At 37.3% G+C, this 14,306-nt stretch overlaps 1 protein-coding gene across 1 annotated transcript in view; it reads left to right on the forward strand.

Moving 5' to 3' along the window:
- Positions 1 to 14,306, forward strand: part of LOC135225756 (ras-related C3 botulinum toxin substrate 1) — a 266,130-nt gene that overhangs the window by 121,322 nt on the left and 130,502 nt on the right. The window lies entirely within an intron of this gene.

Here is a 14,306-nt window from a genome sequence, read left to right on the forward strand (position 1 = left end):
CTGCTGTTACTAATTGCTGTTTGTTGATGTTCTTAAATGTGACACATTAATTTTCTGTAGAGCTGTGTGGTAGCATCTTTAGGTTTTTTGTGTCAGAACAATAATTTAATTTTTATAGATGGCACTTAATTTATATAACCCCATCCGCAGATCAGACAAGTTTGGGGGATCCCAATGAGAAAACTTGGGTTTTAGTTTAGTAAAAACAATGGTATGGGAGACATGTTATTTGTTATTAAAATTAGGGTAGTACATCTTTGCACTGTTAGGTGTGATCAGCTTTCAGATTGAAAGAATAATGCTTGACTGACACAGATGGACTGTCGGTAATCATGTACATATTTCTCACCTTGTGGCATTGGAATGTGACATTCTTGTCAGAATCCTTCATACAGTACTGCCCTGTGGATATGTTGTGAATTGGCTGTAATAATTGTGACTATATCTTGCTGCTTTGGTCCTGTACAGTATTGTTCTTGTTTTCTGTTTTGCATTTGTCTTCTACAATAAAGTTGTTAGGTTCTATAAGAATAAGTTTTGTGTAAACCAGATGTATTCAGTTGGAAATGATGGTCGCACGGGTGTTACCAGTTTCTTTAATTTTATTTTCTTCCTCTGTGTTGGAATGTAAGGGGTGGTGTAATGAGAATGAGTAATTTAGTGAGGTATTGGAAGATTCAAGTTTACATAGAAAACCAGTTATGTCTGGCCATAAGTCTGCTCTATTCTTCCAGTATAATTCCTTTCTTATTCCCTCCACTCTTGTCTCCTAATTCTTCCAATGTGGTTCAAGAGGAGTGGATAGCTGTATGTAGCCCAGCCTTTGACCTGCCCTTTATCAGTAAGTCTTCTCCTCTGCAAGGGAACCAAGGCATGTCTCAGGGCAAAGGTCTGTGCCTGTCACCACCTTGCTGTAAACTGTCTACCATCTCAAATTCGAAGCATTTTCTGAAATATCTATTCAGTAGAGGTATATGCTTATGTCAACTGGCTTGCGTTAGCCCTTCTGGTGAAAGTGGTAGTGTGTTTGTGACCTGGTTGAGTTACCTATGGATTGTAGACATAGTATTCCAATTACCTAGATAGTTTCTGAATTGCGCTTCCGTACTTCAGTTAGTCAGCTTTTACTCGCGCTGTGTCATCATTTATTCCATCCATTTCTGACATTAACCCTCCCTCTCTTATTCTTATCACCTTATTTTCTTCATCCTTGACCACTGTATCTGCAATAGGAACTTTACCTCATCCACCGTTTTTAGTGTTGTGCAGACAGATCTGGCTGCTGTCTTAGTAGGGTCTTCTTTTGAGTCAAAGCTTATGTCTCTTATGGATTTGTTGTGGAAGTGTGAGGCAAAGGATTTGTCTACTGCTGTGATGTTGTGCAAGAACCCTCTGCCTTCTCCCATCTGGCTGTGTCACTTTCCTTTTACATCCTGCGGCATTATTGCTGCTAGCCTTAGCAGCTATAATGCTTGTTTCAGGCATCCATCACTTTACCTTCTCAGTTGGCAGGGTTACATTTTTCAGCCATCAAAGTTATTCCTTTGAATTTGAAGGATTTCAGCCCTGATATGGACGATTCTCCTTTGGTTGTTTAAAAATTTTGTAGTTGCATTTATGTAGTACTTCACCTTCTGGTTTTTGCTGAAGATGACTCCCGTGATCAGTGTCTTTTGTTAGCTTTCACCTCAATTCCTGTTAAAATGAGAAAATACCTGTTGCTAAAGCTATCTGATTATGTTGGGGTTTGTTTTAAGGCAATCTCAGTGTACATATCCCATAAAGTTGATTTTCAGAATATCTCTGCTTTGGTGGTTTCCAATTTTAAGATGCTGTGGATTATGATGCAAGGTTTTTCCAAGTAATTAACCCACAGAAGCAAAGAGCTCTCAAATTGGTGAGGTACTTTGGCCTAATAGTGAGGGCACTCATCAAGTCAGCATATTGTTCTTAGAATAAATGCTCATTTACTGAGCTAGGTAAAGAAAAAATTAATAATAAAAATTATGTAAAGTAAAATGTTAGACCTGAAGGGGCATTGTTTCTTGATGAGGTTGGAGTACTGTACATATTAATCTTACATTGGTAGACTTATTTCCAAAACTTGAGAAGGAATGCTATGTTTTTGTAATAACTTGAGTCAGTAGCTGTTTATGGCATGTCTCATCATTCTCTCCATAACCCAAAAATGTTTTAGGTCATTGGCAAGGATGTCTCTAATCTGGAGAATGAAGAAGTCTTAACACAATCTTCGAAGTCTTCCCTCTGGCATCCTGTGGTGGCTGGAGCCTTTTCCATGTGAAAGTTCTGTGCAGAATGTCAACTTAAACTACCCTTGAGTTCTGGTTCAGTAAGCTCTTGTTGGGTGTTCAAGGATGACTTTATAAGTGAAAGAATTACAAAGGACAGCAACATGTTTTGAACTCCCAAAGTCAGGTTGGAGGCTGTCTACAGGATTTTTGGAATGTCTGGTAGGGAGGGAGTCATCTGTAAGAATTGGAGTTCTAAACTTGGACAACTGGTTAGTTCTTATGAGCTCATTTCAGGCAATTTTGAAGGAGTTCTAAACTTGGACAACTGGTTAGTTTTTATGAACTAATTTCAGGCAATTTTGAGGGTAAAGGATTACCTCCTATGGCTATCCTTGGTACTAGGCATTATGATCAATGTCAACAAGTCTGCTGCTTCTGACCCAGTCAGTTGTTTATCTGGGAATCAAGATCAGTGCTCTCTCTTTTTGACTTTCAAACAGACAGGTAGACATTTTTTATCACTTTTGAAAGAATCTCTCCCCTTACAAATCTTGAGCTAAAAAGTAGCTACCTCTTTTGAGTTTCTTGGTCTCGTTTTTGTTAACATGGTCCAACTAAGCATGACCATTTCAGTTTTACTTCAAGAACTCTTGGGGTCAGGCCTCATCTAGTTCAGATCTTTTACATTCTCTTCATTGGTGGGGAGATTGTTTAAGACTGTTAATGGGTCTGTCTCTAAAGGTGCGTCCACACGGTCAAACAATGTCCGACAGACACACATTGTTACCATATCATAGGCGAAGCAGGATGACGTCATAAGCGGGGAAACGATGGAAGTAGATCTGGCAACAAACAGTGGTACCAGATGAAGTTGTATACCAGTGTTTTTTACTCTGCTCACAAGGCAAAGACCGGCAGACAATTGTTAATTGGTAACAATGTTTGTCCGTCAGACATTGTTCGGCTGTGTGGACGCACCTTAAGCCTCTAGAGCCCAGACCTCACATTGTTCTCAGTTGCTTTTGGGTCAGGCTTGGCAGCCACCCTGGAGAACATTGAAATGTTAGGGAGTTGGTATGTAAAGGAGAAATGCATACAAACAACCTAGAGCTTTTGGAAGGTTTTATGGAGCTTGAGTGAGGCGATTGCATTCTACTTCAATAATTCAGCCTCCTTTTTTTTTTTTTTTTTTTTTTGGGGGGGGGGGGGAGTTTTTATCAAGGTACTGTACAGTGGTTCCCCCGTATTCGCGGGGGATGCGTACCAGACCCCCCCCGTGAATAGTTAGAATCCACGAATGTTTGGAACCCCTATAAAAAGGCTAAAAACAGCCTATTTTGTTAGTTAAAACTTAAGAAAAACCACTAAAAATTTTCATACTTGGTTTTTTTAATAGTTTTATCACAAAAAGTGCATTTTATGATGAAATTGATAACAAAAACCAGGAATTTGTGGATATTTCTCATAGAAAAATACCGCGAATGCGCGAATTTTCCGCGAATAATGTAGGGAAACGTTCCCGAGAGAAATCCGCGAATGTGTGAGTCCTCGAATACGGGGGGTCCACTGTATTTAGTAGGCTAGCAGAGAAAATTTGAACAGAGTCCATGAACATTATTTTTCTACCACAGTTTGTCCCAGGTAAAAAACACGAAACATTGCTGACCAACTCATCAGGAAAGGGCAATTAGAGTGGTTGAATCTATGCCCTTATGCTTCTCCTCCATTTGCATTCTTGAAGAAAGTTTTCAACAAATTGTGTTTATCTGAGAACTCAAGCTGTTGCTGGCTCTTGATGGCCACAAGAAATGGTTTTCCTAATTACCTCCTGTCAGTAGAAGTTCCTCACTTTATGCCAGCCATGAAAGATCCTAAACAGTCAAATTTGAGATGATTCCATCAAAACCTTCACATGCTTCTTTTGACTAGAAACTGTCATCTGTCTCTTTTGAGCTAGAGGCTTTTTTGGGAGCGGCTAGGGAATCAGTCCTAAGTCTGGAAGGGTCTCCATTGTGGCCTTATCAACAACAGTGTTCAGATTATTGATCTTGGTGCTTGTCATGAAGGATTTCCAATGGCCTGTATCTTAATAGCAAACCATTATAAGTTCTTCCAGTATCTCAAGTATGCAAAGACACTTCTGTTCCAAGGCTTTAAGTATATTGCTTTATGTTATCCTCAGTTCTGGAACATGCTAACTTGAATATTTCCTTTGTATGAGGTGTTCTGATTTTTGGATCTGGAAGCTGCAAGTCTTCCTATGGTTGTTTAGGATATAGTTTGGACATCTTACCCCTTAAATTTGACAGTACCACATTTTGGGGCAGTGAATAAAACTTCCCTTAAGCACTTAACTTTCAAAGCACACTTTCCTTGAGCTCTTGTTATATTAGTGACCTTCAAGCCCTTTCTTGTATGTTGGCCTTGTTCAGGGGGTTCATGTCTTTTTTCTCCCCTTTTTTGTGGCTAAAAACAGTCTCAAAAGTAAAGCCCTTCCCAGATTTTTGACAGTGCCAAGTTGAACTGCTTTAGTAGGCAATACAGAGTAAGCTCTACTATGTCTAGTTGTAGTTCCATGGATTTATCTTGAAAGACTTAATTTGTGTTGTTAGGAGGCCAAGCTCTTTTATGTTCAAGAATGGTGTTTTCTATGTTGCTTAATCAAGTTAGTGCTTGTAGAGTTGAATCCTAATCATTTGCTATTGTTTGAAAGTAAAACCTCACTGTGTTCATGCTGTGAGCATATCTTTCAATTTGCTTGAAAACTTTTTGCTAAAGAAAGTTGTCAGTGTAGATCAGAGGATGTGGAACCTAGTTTTTCCTTAGTTCGTATACAAGACATAAAAGTATATAAAAATTGTAAAGCCCCTAGTCCTTTTGCCATGGCAAGGATTATTTTCTCCTGAACCAAATTTGAGAAAATCTTTTAAGTCTTTACATTGCTAGGAAATCCCAGTGTTGGTGTATCTGAGGTAGGAAGGTAGGCTTTGCCTTTAGTTTTGGACTGTTAGTTATGGGCTTTCGACTGGTACTGGGGTCACTAGTACTGTATGAGATAGTCCTTTCACTTTGTAAGGATCCTATGACAAGTCTTGTCATGAGGACCTTACATCTTGCTGTGGATCCACTGTCTTGCAACAGTATTTACTAAGAAGGATTGCACAGGTAAGAATGTTTAGAAGCTTTTTCCCTTTTAAAAAAGTGTATAATTCACTTGGCTGAGCAGATATTTTTCTGGGTGCACTAACCCACCTTCCACGTTCAATGTGGTAGTCGGCCAGTTTAACAGTAGGGAAGATTCATCCTAAATAGTGAACATTTTTATGACAAAATCATTTATTTGGATATACTTCCTGTTAAAGTGAAAACCCACCCAGTCTTCCCACATGTAAGTGGTCATGAAGAATGGGAACATTCCAACACCATCTGGCAGGAAACAAATGATAGGTGTTTGGATTTTACTTAACTGAATTTTTTTTAATGGCAATTAATTTATGGAGCTAGCTAATAAAGTATTCACATAGTGAAAAACTGATTCTTTAAAAAAAAAATCCTAAAACCGAGACGAAAGACCAAAGATTCATGGCAAAACTTGCACTGATAATATGCTGCTGTTGTCATAAAAACTATTGAACAGTTTATTGGCTGTCTTTTATTTTATAACTTTTATGACCCATGCTGTAAAAGCATTTTGCAACACTTAGCCTACTACTTGTTGCATTTCATTAGATAACACACAGCATCCAGCTAAGTTGATATGAATATGATATTTAAGTAAATTGATCTTGGGGAGATACTCAAGAGTAGTTGTTATGACTGCCTGCTAACAAAGTCTGTTAGAAGGGAGACTAGTTTTCCCTCCATATTTCTTGTAGGGTGTCAGTTAACTCTTACCTTGGCACTGCAGTACCTGCACAGTTGAAGGATTTCAAGCACTTGGTACATAGGTAGACCATCATGCATAATGTGAGTTCTTATTTTCAGTTAGGTGTGCCATGCTTACCTTATCATGGTAGCTAGAGGTTGAAGGGATATCAGTCAGACTTGCATTAACATCGCACTACAACCATCTGTCAGCTGATTTCTCTAGATCGTATTGTGTCTTCCATCAGGTAAAGTTGATGTATTATATTGAGGTAAATTGGTATCCGTGAGTTAACTAGGAGACCTATTTTGCTTTTAGTTGTGTGTCATGCTTGCTTTGCCCCCATAGGGTGGTGGTAGTGCTGTCAGTGCACTGTAGGCATTACGTACTTAGGTTCTTTGCAGCATCCCCTCAGCCCCTGGCTGCAACCCCTTTCATTCCTTTCACCATCCCTCCATTCATATTCTCTTTGCAGATAAGAGGTTTTCCTCCTGTTACATATACCCTATTTCTTAGTGCAACTATGAGGTTTTCCTCTTATTATATGTACAGGCAGTTCCTGGTTTACGACTGTTGCGGCTTACAGTGTTCCCAGGTTATGATGTTTTTCAATTATATTCATCAGAAATTATTTGCTGGTTTACGACGCATGTTCTAGGGTTACGGCACTTATGCCGCCAATCCGGCAGAAGAAATATGACTAAAACAGGAAAAATAATTAATATTTGAAGATTTTTTTTTTTTTATGAAAAACTAATTAAAAATGGAGCTTACATAGTTTTCAATACACCTAAGCTTTAAAAGTAAGGTTTTCTTAGGAATTTTGATGACGTTCTGCTTTACGATGTGTTTCAAGAACAGAACCCCTATCATAAATTGGGGACTGCATGTATCTTTAAAACCTTGTTACACTGTTTCCCCTCACAATACTGAATTACCTCATAGGTCCCAGAACTTGGCCTTTGGCCTAAATTTTTACATTCCATTCTTCTTTATGCTTACCTTACCAAGGCAATTTCACTGCACAGGCAAAGGGATTTTAGTGAGATTTGTATAAAGGTCAAACTACAAAATAGATGTGCATGAATAAGGATTGCAATTTTCTATATATATACACCTGTGTGTACTTATGTATTTATATTTTATTTTTAGTCTTATTAGACTTGGAACTAGATGAAATTTTAGTCATATTAGACTTTGACTTATTAGACTTGGAACTAGATGAAATTTTAGTCATATTAGACTTGGAACTAGATGAAATGGTGGAAAGAAATATTGTACTGCAGACTTTAAATCAAAAACACCTTGTTGGTAGAAAGTTACTAGAACCATGATTGTATCTTCAACATTTCATCACTTGGAGTGTTTTGAGAGAGAAGTGTGTTGGTTGATGGTATGGGAGACGGCTTTACTCTTAGTTACTCTTGGAACGCTTGTTCAGTAGTGCTTGACTGAAGCAAGCTTCGAAGTGGCGCTATTTATTAATGAGTATGGCATTGGGTGGTAGTACTGTCTACTTACTTCTCCGTATTTCTTTTTTCTCTTGTATTGCAATAGCTTTGTTTCAGCTTTGTGCAAGATCATCATCATTCTTAAAGGAACTTGACTACTGTGGTATTTCTCCCTCCTTGCCTCACCAACAGTGATTGTATGCATTTAATCCTCATTCCCAGAGGGCCTGAGTTGATGTTCACAATATAAGCAATAATCAGTGTTGCTAGAAAATAGATGCTGAGGAAGAAGCTATTGGCTGTACTGTATCCATTTTCAGGTGGTATTGCATGATTGTTTTGTATACAGTCATACTGTTACCTCTAAACTCATTTCACGGTATGGCGCTGGATTGCCTCATACTTTTTATCACTTGAGGTTGCTGTGTGCAGAAGTATATTTTCATCTTGTGGATACTTTGTTGTGACTTAAATTGTCCCCTAAATGTCATATGTAACTGTTTACTTAATTCATTAAAAGTTTATAGGTAGAGTTAGATGCAGGCAAAAACATATAATATTATAGACTAATGACAGGCATTTGTAAATATTAGACAACTCAGTTCCCCCAAAGAGAGTATTAAGATATTTTGATGTACTATACTTGGTTTGTTGTAGCTTTACTGCTGCCATGTTTAATTGAATTCCAGGTACACTTCAGGTGCAATGAATTTCATTCAAATTTCTTGTCGTGGCAAGAAGTTAGTATAGCCTACTATCTCAAACCTAATGTTTGCACCTTACGTGTCACCTAACCTGATTGTCTCTATGATCGTAGTGTATCCCTTCTGACTGAACAACTTACTTTCCTTATAATTTCCAGTGTCTTCAGTTTGTTTAAATGCAATTTGCTTCATAAAGAAAGCATTGATTTTTTTGACAGAAGCTGCAGTATTGTCAGACTTCTTATAGGGCATTGATTACTTCACAGTAAATAAATTATTGGAAGCAGTGAATGCAGCATAGTTAATTGCTAGAAAAACAACTGTTAATTACAATTGTAAGTGAAGTTGATTTTGTACCTGCCCAATCACTCCATCTCACATTAGATATTTACACAAGTTTGTATTGCAGATAGGCAATAGTAATAGATGTTTGGATTGTAGAAAAACAACGGTGGCTGATAGTAGACGAGGTTTTGAGAAAAGAGAATCTGCAAAATTGGCAAAACCTTCTACTCTGTATGATTCAATCACTTCATTGTACATTCCTTCCCTCATGTATATTGTATTTATAGTTGCAGTCTAGCTGGCCTGCTCATATTATTGGTAGTCTAATTAGGTTTTGAGTTGTTAGCCAGTATCAGTATGGAGGCTGCTGTGTAAGTGAACCAGAACATATGGGTTCCCAAGGTCTAGAAATTTGCAAGACAAAAATTGGTATACTGCATTTCTTTTTAAGCTTAGCAGCTTTTCTGTTCTAAAATTGCTCAAGAGATTGTTATATACTGTACAGTAAAGGAATGAAACCTCTGATACCTGGCATGGTGACAATGAAACACTTTGAGAAAATTGAGGAGTCCAAGACAAATTGGAACAAGAAGTATGCAGTAAGTGAGGTGCTGGCACTAAAGTCAGTAGTTCAGGTTCATAACGAAGAAATCCTCTAAATAATGTTTGGGATCAAAAGGCTCAGAAGGGGGAATTTTGACTCTGAGGTTAAGGTGCTATAATGTAGTTTGATATTTTAGATAGAAGATATCCTATGTTAGTGAAAAAAATCTGAGGCATGCGATTTTATTGATTTATATTTGTTGTCTCTAGATTTAAAACAACCTACTAACATTTCATAGCTTTTTGACAATGTTAGACGTGCGGTTTATTATTTTAATTACTAAAAGAAGCAGTAATAAGTGAATCATGGCTTGTGGGGAAGGGGTTGGCAGTGAAATGAGCTAAAAAGTAAAGGCTTGTTTTGTTAGAATTCACTACCTGCTGGTTTCCTATACCCTCTCTTAAGGTTTGTCGCTGCAGTAATGTATTCACATAAGGGAGATAGGAAATAGCTATAATAAAAGGTGTATCAATTTGCAAACTACAAGAAGTATGTTTTTCATTTGGTGGTATGCAATACTACATCTTTAATCTTTTAATTGTAACTTTTTCTGTTCCTCAGTTTAGGATAATACACCACTTAATTATAGTCAAGGGTAATACACCACTTAATTATAGTCACTTTATTTGCTAATTCCCTTTGAATAAAATACAGTACTGTAGCGGCGGCCAACCTGAATATATGCTATAGGAGATCAGTAGGCAATGTATTAGTCGAGTATAGGACTGAATTGTGGCAAAACCAAGGTTATAGCCCATCTCGCACCCCTTTACTTGCTGAGACTCGAAGGACATGAAGCTTCTGTTCTGTAGAAACTTGCTTTTCAAATTAATTGCTGTACAGGTACGAAAATACGTTTATTTTTTATTTTTTCAGGTTTACTATTTGTCAGGCGATTTTGTTGCTCCGTATTTAGTCATTTGAGTGCTCTTGTGCATAGGTACCCTATTGATCAACTCATAAATCATCCTTATGATGAAACATAAAAATTTGAGTGTAGCATATTGAACTAAGAAGAGACCGGAAGTGAAGAATGTGAAAGAGTGCAGAGGATAGATAACAAGGTCTTGGAAGAGGTATTTGTGTTACTTTCGGGAAAATATCTACAAGTTTTAGCTTAAGAAGAATGTATATTGCGGCATTTTGTTCACTTGTTATAAGAAGTTGCTGGAATTGGTTTTTCGGCCATATCTACAGGAAGTTTTATTTATTGCTTCTTTTTCTGATGTCATGGAATATCGTTTGATGATAAAAGTGAATTTCATACTTGGAATTTCCTCTCTCTCTCTCTCTCTCTCTCTCTCTCTCTCTCTCTCTCTGGTTCTTAAAATGAAATTATGGTATGTGTTGTTTCCGGTTTTGATGTGGAATTTTTTTAAAGTAATAGTATGAACCTTTCAGACTGACTTTGTAAGAAGAAATTCGATATCATCTGACAGGAAGAGGGGAGGTGGTGGGGGTTGTTGCCGGTTATGTTGCGAGGTGATCACTTCTCTTGGCTCTGTGCCATCAACTCTTGCCTCTGGATTTTTTGGTTTTCCGTCAGGTGACCTGAAAGCTCTCTCTCTCTCTCTCTCTCTCTCTCTCTCTCTCTCTCTCTCTCTCTCTCTCTGTGTGTGTGTGTTCTGTTGCATCGTATTTAATGATGGTGTTTTTGGAGGAGTAAGTGACGACTTTGCAGATAGTCAACTTTCAGTTGTTTTGTCAGCAGTGTTGAAGAAAAATAAACTATGACCAGAGCTGCTTCTATTTCTCCATCTTAGCTCCTGAAGGCGTTGGTTAGCAGTTTAGGTTTTAAAAAAAAATTCTATTTTTAGTGGGTTAGAGGTATGTAGTTTTGCTGAGGATAAAATCACATGACTTTATTTAACGAAGCATTTTTACTGGCCAAAGGATGTTTGCGAACGTTGAGCTCCGTGGGTTTGGAAGAATGCCTGAAGTTAATAAAGTTTTGAACTTTGAAATATGATTTACCGATCTCAACTGTAAGCAATAGCAGGGATGAGGTTGTCGGAGGATTTTCCAAGGTTTTCCTCAAGTTTTGAAGTTGTTACTCGATGTTTTAATGGATGTAGCGTTCGTGTTATATACTACTATTTCTACTATATTGTATTACTCATGATTTTATACCAGGAAATTATTGATTAGTGAGGTGGTTATGAGGCTTATACCTCGTTTACTTGTTAAAAGTGCTGGTCGGCTCAGTAGGATCGTATAGTTGTCTACTTTGTTGGATGAAGCAGATACTTGTCTTTAGTATTTCAGAATCGTAGGTAGACCTTTGATGTTGAACTAATCTTTTAATTAATAATATATATATATATATATATATATATATATATATATATATATATATATGTATGTGTATGTATGTATGTATACATACATACATACATACATATATAGGATATAGGATAAGCAGTGCGGTAAAAGTTCATAAATAGCTATGTGTTTCAAACGTATCAGTTAGCTATCATGGTGGAGCAGGGTTGATATTAAGTACAAAATCCACGCATTCAACAGCATATGTACATCTGAGTCAGTATCAACATGCACTTATCTTGACAGCCGAACGGGTAACGTCTCCGAAAGTCTTCGATCTGCTCTGTGGGGCGTTCGAATCTCCCAGTTGCCGAGTCTTTTATTAGTTATGGTTTCTCTTGAGTTGACGGGATATTAAGTGACATTTGAAGCTCTATGTTTGTGAATATAGACATAATTCACGGTATAAGGCGTAAAAATTTGTAAGTAGCAATGTGTTTCAAACATACCAATCGGGTATATTGATGGAGGTTGGTTGATATTAATTGTAAGGACGAAAACCTGTATTCAACAGCCATATATAAGGCAGAATCTGTATCAGTGTATATACTGAATGTTTACTGTCCCCGAAAGTCATCGATTTGTACTGTAAGCATTCGAATCTCCCTAGTGCAAAAGCATATATCAATCATAATTCCCCTTTAAGGATATTTCCAAGGTAGAGCTAATTGGATATTAAACGACACTTGTAGCTTAATGTTTGTGAATATACAAAAATGTCGTGGTGTATGTTATAAAAATTCAGAAATAGCTACATGTTTTAAACGTACTAACTGGTATCTGGATGGAGGTGGGTTGATATCGATTCTAAGTACAAAAACTAGTATTTTGACGGACTTTTTCAAGGCTGAGTGAGTTTCAACTTATGCCTCTTGACATCCGAATGGTATCCATCCCTAAAAGTCGTTGATCCGCATTGTCGGGCATTCGAATCTCCCAGGTGCCGTACCGCTTATCAGTTATATATATATATATATATATATATATATATATATATATATATATATATATACACTATATATATGTGTGTGTGTGTGTTTGTGTGTGTGTGTAACTATTGAACACATGAGAGTATGTTGCCAGAAATAAATTCGACTTACATCGGGACTTAACCTTGGTCTTCAAATGAGAGGGGTTCGGTCCTCTCTCTCTCTCTCTCTCTCTCTCTCTCTCTCTCTCTCTCTCTCCTCCTCTCTCTCTCTCCAGCTGACATTATCACGCACTGCTCTTGGGTTATGCGAAGGACGTGTTATCTTACCTATGCAGTTTCAATTTAGGTTATCTCCGAATCGTATTCAACTTGTCCTTTGTTTGATTTGCTCTCTTAGTATTTCAATGAATTCCAACTCCAAAAAATCTTGGTATCAGTGTTTGCTGGGTAAAGCGGGGATTAAGGTTCTCTGTATCTAAAGGCTGTGACTGAGTCAGAAGACTGATAAACAACACGTTTCATTTTGAAGGATTCAGTACCATTAATCCTTTCTCTTCTATTTAATGTTATTTCATTCCCTTGTGCATGCTTTGCCCTCGTTAATTCATTTTTCTTGATTGATTTTGAGTCCCATCTCAAAAAGATATATGGTGCAATCTGTTAAGTAAGTTTTGCCAGTCTTGTGGTGTTTTGCTGAATAAACCGCAACATATTTCGAGTGTTGAATTTCTGTCATTACTTTGCTGTAACTCTCTCTTCCATCTTCGATCATTTTTTCGTTAAAAATACCATGAGAAGGGCAAGAGGCAAAGGTGAATAATATTACCTTGTAGCGCCCCAATGTTTACTGCGATGGCAATCTACGAGACTTCATCAGCAATCATTTTTGTATCTACTTCTATTGATAATTCAATAAGCTTTACATATTTCATGGGAATACCATAGTGACGCTAGACCTTCCATAATACTAATTGGTGGTTGCTGTTAGATTCCTTCTTATATTCAGCAAAAAAAAAAAAAAAAAAAAAAACGTAAAGGGACTTGAAGTTCCTTGCACTGCTGTAGGGTAAGTCATAATTCAAGCATTTGATCTATGCAATTTCTTCCTTTTCTAAAACCTAGCCGAGTTCAGAATCGGCAAAATTGAATATTTTCAATGAAACGGACTTAAGTGTAATGCATCTACAGTGATCACATATTCAGTCAGGTAACCTTTCACGGTGCCATTCAGTTTCGGCTAAAATAATCTCTACAGTGATTTCATCGTAACCTGATTTCCATCTTCTGAGTTTTTGTTATTCATTGAACTCCAAAACTTGTGAATTCATTCATAAGCTGATTCGGGTCTTCATCAGATTCTCCTCCTCGCATCTCTTACTGATGACCTCAGAAGTGTTCTGCCCAGAAAAACCTTTCTTCCTCTGTTGTTAGTGGCCCATTCCTCCTTTGGATAAGTATATATACTCCTTTTCTCTCCTCCCATAGATATTTCAAGTTCCGTTGGCTACCTCAACGCCAGTACCACTCCCTGAATAGCGCGTGGCATTGTTAGAAATTAAATCTCTTTGATTTTACCTTTTTTAACATTGACTTCTAGAATGTCTATTATGTACTCGTCATTTATATAATTTCCATTTTCATTCATTCTAATCATATCGCTGGTTGACCCTATGGGTGCCAGTGCTTGGCTTGATGCCCAAATCGCATATTCCATTCCATCATCATCAGTCTGTTTGTCTGAATATTTTCTCTCTGTTTTGTTTTTGAACTTCGTTGAAATTTTATATCTAAACTCAAGTACGCAGTCCGTTCTATACTGCGAGTTCCTCATCAAGTTTCTGAAAATTTGCCTCTATGTACATACATTATGCTTTTGTATATTTGTTATTATG

The sequence above is a fragment of the Macrobrachium nipponense genome, chromosome 13, assembly GCF_015104395.2.
Source record: "Macrobrachium nipponense isolate FS-2020 chromosome 13, ASM1510439v2, whole genome shotgun sequence".
Lineage (NCBI taxonomy): Eukaryota > Metazoa > Arthropoda > Malacostraca > Decapoda > Palaemonidae > Macrobrachium > Macrobrachium nipponense.